The sequence below is a fragment of the Lithobates pipiens genome, unplaced genomic scaffold, assembly GCF_037356315.1.
Source record: "Lithobates pipiens isolate NorthernLeopardFrog02 unplaced genomic scaffold, aLitPip1_a1.2 Scaffold_1, whole genome shotgun sequence".
Lineage (NCBI taxonomy): Eukaryota > Metazoa > Chordata > Amphibia > Anura > Ranidae > Lithobates > Lithobates pipiens.
This window is the reverse complement of record NW_027507685.1, coordinates 218137834-218156596: the sequence shown is the minus strand read 5'-3', so window position 1 is coordinate 218156596 and position 18763 is coordinate 218137834. Positions and strand designations below refer to the sequence as shown.

The following is an 18763-nucleotide window of genomic DNA, read 5'->3' as shown; positions in this document are numbered from 1 at the left end:
TGAAACCCCCGTCTGCTTTTAAATCTTTGCCTGGGAGAAGCCTTGCTGATGCAATATAACTGCCTTATGTCTTGTTGATGTGCTTAGTCTTGCCATGATGTATGTGACCTGTGACATGAAACGGTCTTCCACAACCTAAGTAGCAGAGTTTGGCTGTTCCTCACCTACTTTTAAGTTCTACTTCACAACTGTTTCCGTTTGAGTTAATGAGTGTGTTTGAACCTACATATGAAATTAATGATCATTAGCAGCTGCTTGGTATAACTGACTGTAATCCTACAAAATACCTGACTTTGTACAAGTGTTCAAGTATAATGTTGCGTACACACTAACGGAATTTCCATCTGAAAAATCTTGGATGGTTTTTCCGACGGAATTCCGCTCAAGCTTGGCTTGCATACACGGTCACACAAAAGTTCACTGAACTTTCGACCGCCAAGAACACGGTGACGTACAACGAACCAAGAAAATGAAGTTCAATGCTTCCGAGCATGCATCAAATTGTTTCCGAGCATGCGTAGGAATTTTGTGTGTTTGAATTTCCAATCTGAACTTTTTCCAGACCGAAAAATTGAGAACATGCTCTTTTTTGGCTGGAATTCCTCCAGCAAAAGTCCAATGGAGCATACACATGGTCGCGTTTTTGGACCAAAAGCTCTCATCTGACTTTTTATGGCGGAATTTCCGCTCGTATGTACGGGGCATTGGAAACGATGGTGGTTTCACGCTGAAGGGTAGTCACACCAAATATTGATTTGATTTAGATCTTTCTTCTGTTCGCTCACTTTGCATTTTGTGCATTGATTAAAATATAAAAAATTTTGAAAGAATTCTTAATTTACACATGCCTAAAACTTTTTGAACAGTACTGTAAATATGGAAGCTGCCACTGTTTACTTGTTTCTGAAGGTACAACCTCCAGGGCTGTGACCTTTATCCTAAGTGAGTCAAGAAGTAGCAGGACACAAGTACAAATCAGGGACTGGACAGACGGATCCCTTGTGGTATCATTATTTTAAACAGGCCAGGGATTCAAAGTCCTTTGGAGGCCATAAATGTAATGGTCTGAGTAAACAATTCTTCACAGAACCATTTAATATGATTGAATCTATGAATGAGCACAAACACGCATACTGTCATCAAATTGATTTTAAACGAACTGATCAATTTATTTGAAATCATACAGATCCGTCTGGATGGAAAAACATTGTAGAAAGGTGGATAATTCCACACGATTGTTAAATGTGCGGCACATCGACCAATCTGTCCAATCGGATTTCCAAATGCACAGCAGCAAGGCCTCGTTCACATGAGCGTACTTGGGACTGCCTGATGGGGGATGCATGGACAAATATACATACCCGTGCAAGCAAACATGAGCCTTGCATGGATGTAGGTTATATCACACCAGTGTCAACGAGGCCCATCGATGATATGATTGTATACAAATTTGTGTTATTTGTATGACCACCATTAGGTTTCACCAAGGATAAAAAAAACTGTATTCTGGCGTATGCAGTCAGATATTCTACTCTATTCTAGGTAGGTGAAGGCCACTTGCAAAGTGCTTTATGCCTCAGCAGTGCTGCATTTAGTAGCATAGTCTTATGAATGTTGGTTTAAAACCATTACAATCAGACATATTATAGATCTATGGACCACAGACTTAACAGCAGCAATTACAACTGTTAATGCAACAACAAAAAAACATTCATGGAGAAATCACAGTCTAGCAATGAATGATCACACCCTTGAACCCGTTTCCTTTCACACATACACATACACTATTCAGTTTATGTCATCCATCTCCCCATTACAGACTATGAAGCATTGATCGTTTGTGTCAGGTCTATTCCAATCATCCAGCCTACCATCCCATTATCCAATCTACAAATGGTTATATTACACTACTAGTCCACCAGTACAATGGCTTGCAATTAATTCATGAGGAAAATATCCAAAAGTGAGATCTCTCCTTGAGATAATCCCTGAATTTATGTAGGGCGGTAGTGGTCTATTTTCTTGATATTGGGGCACCTGACATCAGGGCCCCAAAAGGGCCATTGAAAAATTCAGCGACAATCCATTATCAGAGAGAGAGCAGACACAATATGATATAGTCAAAAACTATAGGCATGATACAAGAGATGGTCAGAGACTGCGGACATAATACAGGAGATGGTCAGAGACTGCGGACATAATACAGGAGATGGTCAGAGACTGCGGACATAATACAGGAGATGGTCAGACTGCGGACATAATACAGGAGATGGTCAGAGACTGCGGACATAATACAGGAGATGGTCAGAGACTGCAAGCATGCTATATTTGCTGGAGACTGGAGACATGGTTCAGTAAACAGTCATGGACTGAAGATGCATTACATAAGGCTGTTAGAAATCCCTAGAGCAGTGATTGCCAACCAGGGTTCCTCCAGAGGTTGCTAGAGGTTCCTTCAGCATTGGGCAATTTCTGCCTCTCAGATAAGTTCCCACCGACACCATTGATCTTTTTAGATATCTGTAAGGAGGTAATTCTTCCCAATGGCCACAAGTGTAAGGACCATTCTTCCCACTGACCATCACACTAATATATCATGAGTTGTAGATTTCTAATTTTTATCAGGGGTTCCTCGAGACCAGAGAACTATTTCAAGAGCTCCTCTGTGTTGAAAAGGTTGAGAAAGGCTGCACTAGAGGGCAATATTAAAAACAGATTAGTGTCAGCAGGGGCCCGAAAGCCACACAAAAAGTGCCAAAGGGCCGCAGATTGGGCACCAAGGATATAGGGGGTAAGAATGTTTACCATTGTTTCTCCAAAACATAATGTAAGGGGTAAATCCAATTAAAGGGAACCCAAGAGGAATGATACGGGGGCTGCCATGGCTGACTTGCTTTTAAAGATGAAAGTTCCAGGGCTGTCTTCACCAAATGCAGGTCAACAACAGCAGTGCCCTTAGTTTTAACTTGATCCTACCTTACTGGCAAGATTCTGGGTGAATGGAAGAAGCCTAAGCAACATCAGGAAAGAAATTAAATTTTAAAATTTTTTTTTTTTAAATGCCCGTACATATGAACAGTTTTATGTGAACCAGCAGTCTAAAGTTTGGGAATTTAGGAGTCATACAAATGCTGTATGTTAAATACAATTTATTGGCTCTCATGCAGCGTGTTTCAAGCTTTAAGTAAGCTCATCTTTCAAACCCCCCTGCTCGACAGTGACAGGTGTAGCCTCGAGATTTAAACTAGGCGTCAATCTGCCTGGCAAGTCTCCATCAACCTTTGCATGACATCATTTTATGGCGCATGACATCATCTTTCAAGGCTCCACCTTAGCAGCCTGCGGATACAATGAAAAAGCTGGCACAGCATGCAATCCTCACAATGGCTATAAAATGTGGGCAGAAAAAAGGCAAGCAAAATGCCAGAGTAAGGGCAACGCAACCCCAAATTAACCGCAACAGTATGAGTACCAACGTGTCACCCGGCGCTTAATATATGGTATTATCCGGACCGTTAATGAGCATGTTGCTGTGCAGACATTCCAGATGCCCCAAGCACATCTACTATAATAAAATGCTTTCCATCCTCATAAACATTAGACCGCCCGTAATCACCGACACCCAAACACACCTAGATATATGCTACAGCCCTACCTATGTAATCCTAATTAGGTTCCTTCTTTAAAACTCTCAGGGGAGCTATTTATTTCATGAAAAGCAGGTTGCTTTTCTTAGCAACGCTGAAATCTAAGGAATCAATTATATGGAATGTTAGCAACACATCTGTGTACAAGCGTACATACGCACTCACACACCGCACACGCTGTATAGTATACGCACTCACATGCTGTATATTATACGCACTCACATGCTGTATATTATACGCACGTTACACACATGGTGAATAAACACGGCACTTCTCTGCAGTCACTACTTGTCCTGCAGCAGATCCTCTTCCACAAAACACACAAGCGTGTCAAAACACACAGCCGCAATCCCGTTCCAGCGCAAACATGCAATCACCTGCTATCTGAAGCACCCATTTCACAGATCCGTCCTCTCCCTGGCCAGAGATGTACAGTCTGGTGAATGAGAGCAGGAAGCCGAGCCGTGGGCTGCCTAGTAATACTACCATACTCGTCCACTGAATACTAAGTGGGATTACATCCCCCCTCCCACACACACAGCTCCCATCACCATAGACAATGCATGAACTGTCCATGACTTCAACATGCTACATCTGTGTCTGCTGCAGGCCATGCAGAAGGTACAGACTTGTTCTGCACAGTGATGTCATGACAAAGACTTGTTAAATGGATTTAAGGATCAGTCGTGCTAAAGTACACAGTGATCGAACGATAGTAACATGCTACATGGGTTGGAGGAAACCTGTGCCGTCATGCCGCTCCAACAGTCGCAATGTTTTGGAGCTCCGAGTCCTGGAACAAGCATGCAGCAAGTGATATGAAGTCCTGATCTGCATGCTTGCCCCGGGGCAGCGATCGTGAAAGTTGTGAAGCCACTGAAGTCATTGGCATGACAGTCAGGAAGAGTGTATATTATGGAAATACTAACAGCAGCAGCCTACATATTTCATTACAGGTTTCCATGGGAGGATGAATTTAAAGTGGAACCTTACCCATAACTTGATAAAAAAAAAATAATGTTCTTTAGCAAGGAACATACATTCCGCATTCATAATTAGGCCACCAAAATATGCGTGTGCTGTAAATTGCCTCCAGCATTGTTCCTTCTTGCTGGAGGCTGCCATTTTGCTGAAGCTCAGAGCTCCCGAGTAGCAGTAAATCTTTAGGCTGTCAGCAGATCGGTCTCTACAAATTCATCACCCTGACAAAAGATAAAAATTAGCGAATCCATAGACACAGCTCTTACTGTCACACGCTCCTGTTTTTAAACATTACATGATGATAGTAAGAAGAATTTCAACATTCCAAGTACTATGTAAGTGTACGAGTTAAACTTTATATATACATTTGTTTACTTGATTATAATTCTTTATTATTAGACATTTTATTTCTTTAACTATGTTATAGATACATTTTCCTCTTCATACACCCCTGAAGGAGAAAGATTGTACTCCGAAACGCGTTGGGTATAAAGGACTTCATATGTGTTTAAAATATGGTGACATCAAAAATTGTTTAAACATTCCATCGTTCTAGATCTATATATGTACTATTTTAGTGATTATGTTTAATCATTAATATTTTTTGTACTATAAATACTTTGTATACTCTCTCAACTATACTTTTATTTGCCTTTAAAGTCCACTTTAAAGGATATTTTCATTGTGATGGCAAAAAATAAAGAGCAACTGAGCATGTGCAGAGCAGGGCGAGACAGTATTACTGGGTTTTATACACTATAGGTGCTTATTTTTCATGTTTTACACACCTATACCTGTAAAAGGGGCCAGACTGAAGTGATCTACCTGCTTTCACACTGAAAGCGTCAACCATTAGCGGTAAGCCACCGCTCAATTTATCTGCGATTTACCACTGTTTAGGCGGCGCTCTTGTGATGCTTTTCAGCCACTAGTGCAGCGCTTTTAGCCCCAAAGGAGGGGTTAAAAACTGTATTGTGCCACTTCCAAAACGCTTTTCAAGCACTGCCCATTCGTTGCAATGGGCAGGGACGTTTGGGAGCACCATATACAGTGCTCCCAAACTGCCCCAACGATGCTGCTTGCAGAACTTTTTCTAACACCCCGCAAGCGCACCGCTCCAGTGTGAAAGCATTCATTGCAATGAATGGGAGGCAGTTTTCAGGCGACATTTCTAGCGCTAAACCGCCTGAAAACTGCCTCAGTGTGAAAGAAGTCAAAAGTGTTACTAAACCAGCAACAGTAAAATGAATCTGTATGTGCAGTAAAGCATGTTTGTTATACTCACTGTGGAACCTAAGGCCCCTTTCACACATGCGGATGGTATGTCCGTATTTCATCCATCCGTTTGCGGATGAAATACGGGCCATACATTCATCCCTATGGGATAGCGGGTGTCTGCGGATGAGCATCCGCAGACACCCGCTATTGTCCGCCTCCGCAAATGTCCGATTCTGCAGACGGAGGAAAATCCTATTTTTCTGTCCGTCTGCAGAGCGGATCGGATGAACACGGACACACGGTCCGTGCTCGTCCGATCCCCATAGAGGAGAGCGGAGAGCTGACAGGGCGGTCCCTGCACAGTGTAGGGAGACCGCCCTGTCCGCCGCCGGCTCAGTGGGGACAACGGAGCGATCCCCGCTGAGCGAGCGGATCATCACGGGGCGGATCTTTACTGATCCGCCCCGTGTGAAAGAGGCCTAAGGGGTTAATCCTCTGCATTGTGCAAAAAGGCTGTTTGATTCTATATGCACAGAAGCTCCCCTTCTACTGACTCCAGAGCATTTCTAGATAAGACAGAGCCTTTGGAGTCAGGCTGCACATGCTCAGTTTGATGTGTATTGCTAAAGTTTTTTTTTCCCTTGGGAGGGTGCATGTGATCGGCACTGTCCAGACAGAGGGTCAGGGGTTTTGGATCCAGACAGGCCAACTCCTTCTACAAGCTTTACCAGGAACTGATAGAAGTCACATGACTGCTTTATACTGCTAATGAGAAAAGCTATTTAGCAGTTTATATTTACTAAAATATGTGCATTTCCATGGCCTGTGTATTGTGGGAGATCAGATATAGTGAATGCAGGGTTTAGTTACACTTTAAAGTTATTGTAAATAAACACCTTGTAAAACAAAACTATTCTGATATATACACACACACACACACACACATACATACATACATACATATACATACACACACATTTTTTTTAAATGATCACATTTCCTCTGTTCTCAGCTGCATAAGACATAAGAGCTGAGGGGAGGAGAAACAACAGGACACTAAGCTTCCCAGTGAAAGGCTGTGCAGGGAGTGCATGTCAGGACAAGTCTGATCATTGGAGGAGAGCACAGAGAGTTCCCAGTATTGCTCGAGGACTGACCACACTGTGCTCTCCCTGCTTAATGTGGTCAGTTTTTAATGGGAAAGCAGAGGAACTGGCAGGAACACCAGGGATTCCGCAGAAAGGAAGCAATACAAAGAACAGGAGGCTCTCTCATACAGGTTAATGGTAGAACAGGCACATTCCAGGAATATGAAATGTTGGGGTAACGAACACTGTCATTTTCTGACTAAAAGTTCCACTTTAAAGCAAAATTAAAAACTCGGTTTAAACATTTTTTTGTAAACAGGTCTCCTGCAGGTTTATGCCAGAATGTGCCAGTATTCCCTCCAGCACTGTGCTGCCAGTATTTGGGCACTTCCACCTACTCTTGGCTTTCCTTCCAGGTTCGCTCTGTTCAGCTGCTCATGTGCAGAAGAGTCTCTTTATTATTACAGCACAGAGCAGGGTGCGGTAAAACGTACTCTGAGCTGCGCATGCACGGCTCAGTGTAAATTAATGTAGAAAAGTAGGGAGAATAGAGTCTCTTCTGTCCCAGAAAACCCTACCTGTCAGCATTTTTCAACATTTTGAATACCACTTTAGTGCTAGAATAGTATAAATCTAGTGACAGGGACGTTCTGACAGGCAGAGAAAAGCATGTCAAACTAATGCTTCTTTTGCTGGTTTGAGGCCATCTGTCAGTTTAAAGGGAATTTTAATTGAATGAGGCTTCAGTATGTTCTAAAGTTTAATACGGTTATAATTTCTTCATCTATTAATAATTTAGTGAATGAAACCAAAGTTATAGCACAGAAATCAGTTTAGCCCAAAAACAGCACATTGCAATGTTCAGACATAACCATAAGCCGTAACTTTATGACCACTGACAGGCTAAGACCCCTTTCACAACGAGGGCGTTTTGCAGGCGCTATAGTGTTAAAAATAGCGCTTGCAATCCGCCCTTAAACAGCTGCTCCATTGTCTCCAGTGTGAAAGCCCGAGGGCTTTCACACTGGAGCGGTGCGCTGGCAGGACGCCAGGAAAAGTCCTGCCAACAGCTTCTTTGGAGCGGTGTGTTTACCTCTCCTCCACCGCTACTCCCCATTTAAATCAATGGGGCAGCGCGGCTATACCGCCGGCAAAACGCCACCATTGCAGCGCAATGCAGGCGGTTTTAATCATTTCTCGGCCGCTAGCGAGGGTTAAAAGCACCCCACTAGAGGCCAAAATGCGCCGCAAATCCGACGGTAAAACGCTGCTAAAAATGGTGGCGTTTTTCCACCGACGCTATGGGCGGCTCGGTGGCAAAGGTCTGTAAGTGAATAAGATCGATTATCCTGTTACAATGGCATCACAGTTTGCGGTGTATGGGGCTCTGTAGCCACAGACTGATCAGGGTGTCCATGCTGACCCATGTCCACAGCCAAAAGCTCCTACATAGTGTACGCGAGCATCAAAACTGGACCACAGACCAATGAAAGGTGGTGGTCTGGTCTGATGAATCATTTTCTTTTACATCATGTGGATGGCAAGGTGCGTGTCTGGGATGAGATGGCCCCGGAATGCGCCATGGGAAGAAATCAAGCTAGCAGAGATAGTGTGATGCTTTGGGCAATGTTCTCCTGTGGAACCTTTGGTGCTGCCATTCATAAGGATGTTGCTAGACACATGCCACCCACATAAACATTGTTGCTGACCAAGTACACACCTTCATGGAAGCGGTATTCCCTGATGGCATGGCCTCTTTCAATAGGATAATGTGGCCTGCCACATTGCAAAAATGGTTCAAGAATGGTTTGAGGAACACAACAATGCGTTTGAAGTGTTGACATGAGATCTGGAGAATTTCTGAGACCAATACAATTGAGCATCTGAGGGATGTGCTGGAAAAAAGCCCAATCCATGGAGATCCTACCTCGCAACTTACAGGACAAAAAGGATCTGCTACTGACAGCTTGTTGGCAGATACCACAGGATACCATCAGAGGTCTACTGGCATCTATGCCACAATGCAGGGCTATTTTTGGTGGTAAAGGGGCAGTTTTGGCCGCAAAAAGGGGGACCTACTCAATATTAGGTAGGTGGTCAAAGTTTTGGCTGATCGTGTAGATCAGTCCATTTAAAATGACGAATGCACTAGCCTCTAGCCGCAGGATAGTGCTTTCTGTGCATTGCTTCCCTGAATTTCCACTCAGGGAGCACATACACATTCAGACTACATGTACCCTGAATCATTGTGCCACGTGCAGGCATGCCAATTTGTTTTAAAAATTGTGCAGACATGCAGATGCTGCCTTGGGAACCAATGTCAATCCCCACCTCGGAGGAGGCGCAGAGGCCTTTCTTCAGTTCATTTTCCCTGCAGCTGCCTATGCATGTCGGCCCAGACAGCTTTTTTCTAATGAGGCTGTAGTCCGAGCACAGGTTAGAAGACAAATAGGCACCTCCATAGGACCCTGTTAGGGTAAGGAGACAGATACCCCACAACAGGAAGGAAAGGGCAATGATCATGTGACCACACAGAACACTTTAGATCAGGGATCCTCAAACTATGGCCCTCCAGCTGTTGCGAAACTACACATCCCATGAGGCATTGTAAAACTCTGACATTCACAGACATGACTAGGCATGATGGGAATTGTAGTTCCTGAACAACTGGAGGGCCATAGTTTGAAGACCCATGCTTTAGATGAAAGAAAAGCAGCAACTGATGTAAGTCTAGATGTCTGCTGTAGAAAATGTAAAAAAATAAATAAAAAATTGATCATTTCATAAGGCAGAACAACCTATCACCAAGATCCATTGTGGACAACGCAAAAAGAAAAATTGTTAAAATGAATACTTTCTGAATATTGTGTTCTCCTTGTAGATGTGGCATAGAATTTTTTTTATAGAGCAGGTAAGGGCACCTTCTATGGAACCACCCTGGTTGCTCACCAAGTTACCCTACAGAATTTAACATTAGTTTCAAAGCAGGACAAATGTATTTTGTTGTTTTTGGTGGCGTGGGGCATCGTTTTATTCTCCTGTCCTTAACTGCTTTCTTTGGCCCCAGCAAGGAGATGCACTTCAACTTCCACTGTTGCTGTAAGCTAAACATTCCGGTCCCCCCCCCCCCCCCCCCATGATGTGCTCTTCATATATTCCCATTGATGACCCTCTAGGGAGCGGGTGTGGTGCCAATGGCTGCTTAGTGGATTCTCCATATGACCGATGTTCATTCTGCAGCCAAGCTCTGGTTGTAGCATCTGGACACAACCGAGAACAATCTCATTACATGGAGACAAACATCCATACACAACTGTTAGCAGTCTGACCATTATCTCACTTTACCTAAAATGAAAAAGAAGAAATCCTGATGGAACTTGACATGCCTATAACAAAAGGTTCAGTTCTATGTCAGTGCAAAGTAATTTCATGACTGAAATAGTCCCATCTTATGAGAAACTGAGGTAATAACAGCAAGGGAACCTGGTAAAATAAAATGATTCACCAGCGAAAAAAGTAACCAATCTGGCATGAGCTTCAATTTTACAGCAAACAGCTGGATCCTGAATGGTTGCAGTGGACAATTGTTTCCAAGATAATTCTCTCCGTTATGCATTACATTTAGGGTTGTCCCGATACCAATATTAGTATCGGTGCCGATACCAAGGATTTGCAGGCGTACTTGTACTCACGCAAATGCTCCTGATGCCTAATCCTATACCTGGACACTCAGGAACAATCGGTGCAGCGACAGGGACGTTTTAATCACCGATCTCCCTGTGTGGCTTTTGATAAAGCAGCTGAAAGCCACGGAGGGGGGAGAGGAGAAGCACACACGGAGATCATTTATTATAACTTTCCCCGCCACCGCATCATTTGTTCCCAAGTTTCCCCTGTATCCTTCTCCGGCTCCCCTCCTCTGGTGCACCCCTTCCCCCCCCAACCTTCTCCGGTCCACTCCCCGCCCAAAATAACACCACCCCGTCCCAGAGCTTTGAGAATGGACAGCAGAGGAGGGAACCAGTAAATGTCATTTACCGGTGTCTTGTCATACAACGTCCTCCACCCGATAGTGTCCGCTGCGTACTGCGCATGCGCAGTACACAGCAACACAGATTCCGAAAATTGCTGAGGATGAACGGCGCCTGCACCATGAGTCCAGGTTCTATCCCAACTATCCAAGTGGACATAGAGTAGGAATAAAAGCCGAGCGCAGCGTGGCCGAGCCCGAAGCATGGCGGGCGAAGCTCGCCCGCGAGGGGCCCTCTAATATTCACAACCCTATGTCCGCTTGGATGGTGGGGCTACCACCTCCACTCACGGCGCAGGCGCCGTTCAGCTTCAGAGATTTTCCCAAGCTTCGTCTGCTCCGTACTGCGCATGCGCAGTACGGCCTGGACACTATTTGATGGCTGGACACTATACGGCAGAACACCAGCTCCTTCCTTTTACGAATGGACAGAGTCAGTGATCGTGTTTATGATGCTTCAGTTTATGAATGGAGAGGAGCCATTGTCTCCTCTTCATTCATCTTCAGTGCAGCTGAGGCTGCTGAGAAAGGGACTGGGGAATCTCTATCCTCAGTCTCTTTCTATGCTATAGAGGGGAGATGTCAGTTGTCTGTTTAGACCCCTGACATCTCACCAAAGCCCCCCTACCCTAAAACTGAAAAAAAAAATAATTAAAAAGGAAACGTAATAAATTCTAAAAGTAAAACTGTAAAAATAATAAAAACATAAAACAAAAACACTGATGTTCCACTCTAATATTTAAAAAGGGCCCAAAATACATACCTTGGAATTACAGACCAGTTATCCTAACATCAATAGTATGTAAACTCTGATAAGGGACTATATACAACATTTTAGTAATAAGAACGGTATCATTAGCAGTAATCAGCATGGATTCATGAAGAATCGATCTTGCCAAACCAATCTATTAACCTTCTATGAGGTGAGTGGCCCTCTAGATAAAGGAAGGCCCATAGACATGGTGTATCTGGATTTTGCAAAAGCATTTGACACAGTTCCCCATAAATGTTTCCTGTACAAAATAAAGTCCAATTGCATGGACCATAGGGTGCGTACATTGATTAAAAACTGGCTACAAGGACAAGTTCAGAGGGTGGTGATAAATGGGGAGTAGTTGGAATGGTTAGGGGTGGGTAGTAGGGTCCCCCAGGGTTGGGACCAATCATGTTTAATTTGTTCATAAATGATCTGGAGGATGGGGTAAACAGTTCAATCTCTGTATTTGCGAACGATACTAAGCCAAGCAGGGCAATAATTTTGCCGCAGGATGTGGAAACCGTGCAAAAAGATATGAACAAATGAATGGGGTGGGCAACTACATGGCAAATGAGGTTCAATGTAGAAAAATGTAAAATAATGCATTTGGATGGCAAAAATATTAACGCAATCCATACACTGGGGGGAGAACCTCTGGGGGAATCTAGGATGGAAAAGGGCCTGGGGGTCCTAGTAGATGATAGACTCAGCAATGGCATGCAATGCCAAGCTGCTGCTAACAAAGCAAACAGAATATTGGCATGCATTAAAAAGGGGATCAACTCCAGAGATAAAATTATAATTCTCCTGATCTACAAGACTCTGGTCCGGCCTCACCTAGAGTATGCTGTGCAGTTCTGGCCACCAGTCCTTAGGAAGGATGTACTGGAAATGGAGAGAGTGAGTACAAAGAAGGGCAATAAAGCTAATAAAGGGTCTGGAGGATATTAGTTATGAGGAAAGGTTGCGAGCACTGAACTTATTCTCTCTGGAGAAGAGATGCTTGAGAGGGGATACGATTTCAGTTTACAAATACCATACTAGTGACCCCACAATAGGGAAAAAACATTTTTGCAGGAGGGAATTTAACAAGACTCCTGGCCACTCATTCAAATTAGAAGAAAAGAGGTTTAACCTTAAATACGTAGAGTGTTCTTTACTGTAAGAGCAGCAAGGATGTGGCATTCCCTTCCACTGGCGGTGGTCTCAGCGGGTGGCATCGATAGTTTCAAGAAACTATTAGATAATCACCTGAATGACCGCAACATACAGGGCTATACAAAAAGTATCAGTAATCGATATCAGTGAGTGCTTGAAAAAAGTATCGGTACTTGTACTCGGTCTTAAAAAAAAAAAAAAAAAAAGAAGTGGTATTGGGACAACCCTAATTACATTGGTAGAGAAAATGACATGCTACTCCTGTGGGTACATACACCAGCCTGTGAACAGTTTGCTCCACAGAAACTTGCAATTCCCCTGATGTCTTTGGGTTGACTTTCACATCATCCATATAACTTCCAGGGAATCTGGCAGCTAGATCTTTACTTGTGAATTCTGTAAACTGCCCAGCTTGAAGGCTTTATGAAGGACTCTCCCTCCAGGATGTAATAGTCATATCTTACAACACAAATAATGCAACAAAAACGAGTGTGACAAATCTGTAGAAAATATAACCTACTTGACTATTGGAATTTGCTCAACCCTGACCAAAATCCAATAATTCAACCTTTACCATGACATGGTGTAGACAAGACAAAAGTGAAGTGTTGGCTTCCCAGGAAACTTCTGAGAACCATTCATTTTCAACAAAGCAGAGTTCGGCAGGTAAGCAGTAGGAGGTAAGTATTTACACCTTTCTTTACAAGGAGCTGCTATATTTTAATTTGGAGATCGGGGACAGGGTCACTTTAAAGTGACAGGCTGTTCTTATTGGGAAAAAAGCTTCACTACTTCTTGGAAAGGTCCAAGCTTGCCTGCTCCCTCTCGCATATTCCTTCTGGCTCACCACTATGACTGATGGCTTCAATGGCCAAAGTCAAAGAATGGGAGGCAGGAAGGGGCAGGCAAACTTTTGGCAAACACAGAAAAAGTAAGAGCAAAAGAAGCCAATAGTGATGTTGTTCAGTGAAGATTTAATAACAAGTAATAAAGATTACTCAGAAATATGTAACGAATGGCACCATGACAGAAAGGCCCAATGGAATCCGGTGTCCCTGGTATGGGATCTCCCACCCTGGTCAGGGGCATGGATCACACCTGTCCAGCAGACTCTGCTGGAAAAACGCTGCCCCTAATCCACTCTACTTAACGAGATGCTGCCCCGGAAATGATGTCACAATGGGAACACATTTCGGGAAAGCCCTCACACCTTCCTCAGTTCTGATACTGCCAGGAAATGGTGGAGCTTCTCCTGATCAGAACTGCTTGGCATTGAGTCAGGCATACTCCGACACCTCTAAGGTAGGATGAGGAAGTGGTTATTTCTGTTGTCAGCTTTGTATTGTTGTTGATTACCCCGTCCTGGTGATCATTAACCAAAACGAAAAAAAACAAACAACAAGGATATCTAAAATAAGAGTAGAGGGGAAATCCTCCAATGGGCATGCCTGTTCTGACGTAATTGTCAAAGGTGATATTTACCTTCATATTGGTGCGGCTGATTCTTTCACTTCCTGTTGTGGCTCCAAAATCTTGACAGAGGAAGTGCAGCCACATAGAGGTTCCTTCACGTATCTGCAGCAGCCTTTTAAATCTTTTTGGTAGGTTCAAATTTCAATTCTACCAAGGAAAGCTGCAGAACAAAACTTGCTTGTCGTTACTGCTGAATACAATTCCCCATTGGCTAGAGAGGCTGCTCATCAAATTTGAACATGTAATAGCAAAATTAGCAAGCTCATACATTTGCCCACGATGGGAGGTTTTGGGAGGCTGCTGTCTGCATTCCATACCCATAGTATAGTTTCCCCCTTAAAGAGGAAGTAAACCCTGATGAGTTTACTTCCTCTTCGATTCCCTGCAAAGGTAAAGCATAATGGACTACTATGCATCGCATAGTAGTCCATTATGTGTCACTTACCTGACACAGGAGCCAGCGAAGTCTCCGCTGTCCCCTGTAGTCCGGAGCCTCCTCCTTGGTGGGTCTCGCTGCTAAGGCGCTGTCATTCGTCGGAGCCGTGATGATGTCACTCCCGTGGGAGACGCCACTCGCGGAATATCGCCATTAACTGCGGCGCGCTCAGTGCGCCTGCGTGCCGCTGTCTACAGTGCATGCGCCGTAGACAGCGGTGCCTGTCTTTCGGCAAATATCTCCTAAACCGTGTAGGTTTAGGAGATATTTCTTGGACCTACAGGTAATCCTTAATCTAGGCTTACCTGTAGGTCAAAGTGGTTTGTAAGGGTTTACAACCACTTTAAAGAAGAGGTCCAGCCCCCCCTCACAAAAAAAATTAAGTCAGCAGCTACAAATACCACAGCTGCTCACTTTTAATAAATAGACATTTACCTGTCCAGGGTGCCCGCTATGGCGGCACACCAGCCGATCTTCTGATCAACTGTCAGGTGCAGCTGCCGCCATTCCTGGTAAGGGAATATGGCAGTTCCCTACTGTGCATGCGCAAAGCACGCTGCACTTTCTAATTGGTCCGGTGGCGGAGAAAGGGGGAGGGGGCCGAATTTATGGGAGATCAGGCTGCGGCTCCATCTCCTGGAAGCTGGGAACGATACCTGTTATGGTACCCGTTTCTCCCCCCCCCCCCCCCGCAAACGTGTCGGGGGGGGGGGATAAGCGGAAGTTCCACTTTTGAGTAAAACTCTGCTTTAAGTGACAATCTCTAATTATAAACATTCAACATGCAGATGTCTGAGCTTTACCACCTTCATTAAAGGGTTACTAAAGCCCACAACAGTAAAATCAGCCTGTATATGCAGTAAAGCATGCTTCCACTGCCCCCAATCCACCTCTTGATGCCTTGGGGGCAACACTGCAAATGCTCAGTTTGGTGTGCTAGAGAGGTTATTTTTTTTTTTTCTGGTGAGGGTGCATGTGATCGACACAGGGCCAATTAGCACTGTTCAGACAGAGGTTCAGGGGTCCTGCAGCCTCATAGGACTGCCAGTGCAGTATGAAAACTTCTCCTACAAGCTTTAGCTAGTGCTTGGCTGGATACTGATAAAAAAAAAATCACACTACTATATACTGCTGATTAGGAGGAAAGGCATTTAGCAGTTTATATTCACTAAAATAATTGCATTTCCATGTTCTGTGTACTGTGGGAGACCAGATATAGTGAATCCAAGCTCCTGGGTTTTAGAAACACTTTAAGCCTTTGCTCTTCAACCTTCTATTGGCATGTTTCTTTTGGCTGCCGCCGACTTTCTCACATAATAAGCCATTGAAATCTACCTATAAATTGGACTCGAGATAAAAGATAACATTTGTAAGCCTTCTCAATAAAAGATGTGAGGGGTGCACTGGAAGCACTAACTTAATGGATCACTGAACTAAATAGACACACTTGACAGATTTGGCATAAAAAAAGACTTTAAGAATGCCGATACCCTTTCCCAGAGTGATAAAAGCATAGAAAATCAGCAGCTGATAAGGAGCAGATCAAGATGCCATCGCCCGGCAGAGATAGAGCTCGCAGTAAGAAACCCACGCACAGGCGGGCACAGAACATTCCCACACTATCAGCAAGGTAGGAGTGCTGTGCCATGCACATTAGGGAAGCAGAAGGACATGCCAAGCATTGCAAGGCATCTTTCACTGCAACCCTTGGGCTAGCGTTACATATCATCGCATACTGACAATCAATTAACTCTTTCACATTTTAATCTAACAAATTAACAAAAGTCAAAGCAAGGGGCTGAGCAATAACATGAGAAATTGTTAGAACCGACCCAGAAAAATGACAGCTGTAATCTTACTGATTGCTAAATGCAGAACAGGCGCTCTCCAATCCAAAATATTCTACAATACCGACAGGTCACCTTTGACTCCACAGTTGTCACAGAGCTGCAAATGCAAACATTCCAAAGTCCACAGCGTTGTATGTTGTGATTGTTCTACCTTGTGCTGCAACTCGGCAGACGAGGGAATAAAGGATCAAAAGGTCCACAAATAGCTGCCGGATTCTTCTTTTTATGCTTTTTTTGAAAACATGAACTGTGGATTAGTTTCCCCGGTAAACAATTCTGCTGCTAGTTTTCTCTAATTGGCTTGATGCTTGCGATACTGCGATTAAGTGTTAAAGTTCATCTCAGCGCCCTGAAAAGATTTAAATGGACTTACGCAGTCTATTCAAACCTAGGCATTGTTTTCAATGTATCCTTGTTCCACATTTTAGATCGCCCATCTATTTTAGAATTTAAGTTTTCATTTCTAGTCAAGTGGGTCATTTTAAGATGGAACTTCTAACAGCAGAAATTCATTTCCATGTCCTTCATATATGTCCTTCCTTGGTCTTATAATTAGGAGTACATGACATGTGCATAGTATAGCTCCCTCCAACCTTGAAATCTTGGTAATGGTACTCGCCCTTCGGAGAAATGACTACAGGTCTGTCTCCTCGATCACCTTTCCTCCACTAACTTGTCAATGTACACTTGAAGCATACCTCCCAACATTCTGAGATGGGAATGCGGGACGCCTATTAGCAAACGAATATAGGTATAGGACACGCCTCCTGCCACACCCCTTAAAGGAGAATTAACCCAAAAAAAAAAGGTTAATTTAATCTACAAGTGTTTTTTTTTTAACCACTACTATTCCTTTATATTGGCTTTTAAAGTGATACTAAAAGGTTCCTTAAAAAAAAAAAACACACCATACTTACCTCCACCGTGCAGCTCATTTTGCACAGTGTGACCCCGAACCTGCTCTTCTGGGGTCCCCTTGGCAGCTCTCTTGGCTCCTCCCCGCATTAGATAACCCCCTGGGAGAAGCGCTCCCCCGGAGGCTTGCAGGCACACTCCCATGGGCCAACATTCAGCGTCCATAGACGCCGAATGCAGGACTTGGCCAAGCCCCCCAGCTGGCGCATCATTGGATTTGCTCAACAGCAGCCGGAGATAATGACTGGGGTGCCATTAAAGTTTGTGTAAAGGCAGGTGTCCCAATACTGTTGGTAATATAGGTGTATTTCCCACATGTTTTATCTATTTGAACACACTGCAAGTATAGACATGACAACACAGCTCTGAATTTCAAAGCCCACGTTGCCAGCCTGCCTACTTCATATCTAATGGGGTACAAAAAACAGACCTCTCCAAGTTATCAGCTTGCAAAATCAAGAGATATGTTTTGCACTCATCATACAGATTTAAAGTGATTGTAAATCATCGTCTTTTTTTTTTTTTCTATAAAAATAACAAACATGTTATACTTACCTGCTCTGTGTAGTGGATTTGCACAGAGCAGCCGGATCCTTTTCTCAGGTCCCTCTTCTGTGCTCCTGACCCCTCCTGTTGAGTGACCCCCACAGCAAGCAACTTGCTATGGGGGCATCGGAGCCAAGTCACAGCGTCGTGGTCCACCCCCTCTCTTCTCCTGATTGGCTAACTGGCCTTGACTGACAACAGCGGGAGCCGCTGCTGTGTCTCAGCCAATCAGGAGGGAGGGTCTCAGATGGCTGAGACAATCGTGGACATCGCTGGACAGAGATGCATTAACATAAAAAAAAAAACCTTCCGACTTTACAACCCCTTTAACAAAAAAAACTTTCAATATATATTTAGTAGGGCTGTTACTGATTAAAATTTTCGAATTCGATAAATTTTTTTTTTTTAATTGATTAATCGATTAATTTTGATTAAATATAATGCACATACAGATCCAACTACTTTTAGCTGATCTTCTTGCATTGCAACTCTGCATTAGTCAGTGGTAAATGTGGTATACACTACATACAATCACCCCACACTAGTTGGTTTCCACAATCCATGACTTAACTTCACAGTTCGCACAAAAACGTTTTAAATTCAAACTCTTGCACTGACGTAAGTAATTTTTTTTCCCACAGTATCGTGACAATCCCTCCACCTC

At 43.7% G+C, this 18763-nt stretch overlaps 1 protein-coding gene across 7 annotated transcripts in view; it reads right to left on the bottom strand.

Annotated features, from left to right (window-relative positions):
• The window catches only part of SIPA1L3 (signal induced proliferation associated 1 like 3), a 277415-nt gene that overhangs the window by 195025 nt on the left and 63627 nt on the right, over window positions 1-18763 (bottom strand). Inside the window, exon 1 of one of the 7 annotated variants that reach the window (XM_077482722.1) lies at window positions 16790-17316. The exons of 4 other annotated variants lie outside the window; for them this stretch is intronic. The gene's annotated coding sequence lies outside the window, so the exon portion shown is untranslated. 2 more of the 7 variants (XM_077482705.1, XM_077482713.1) reach the window with 2 other exon arrangements.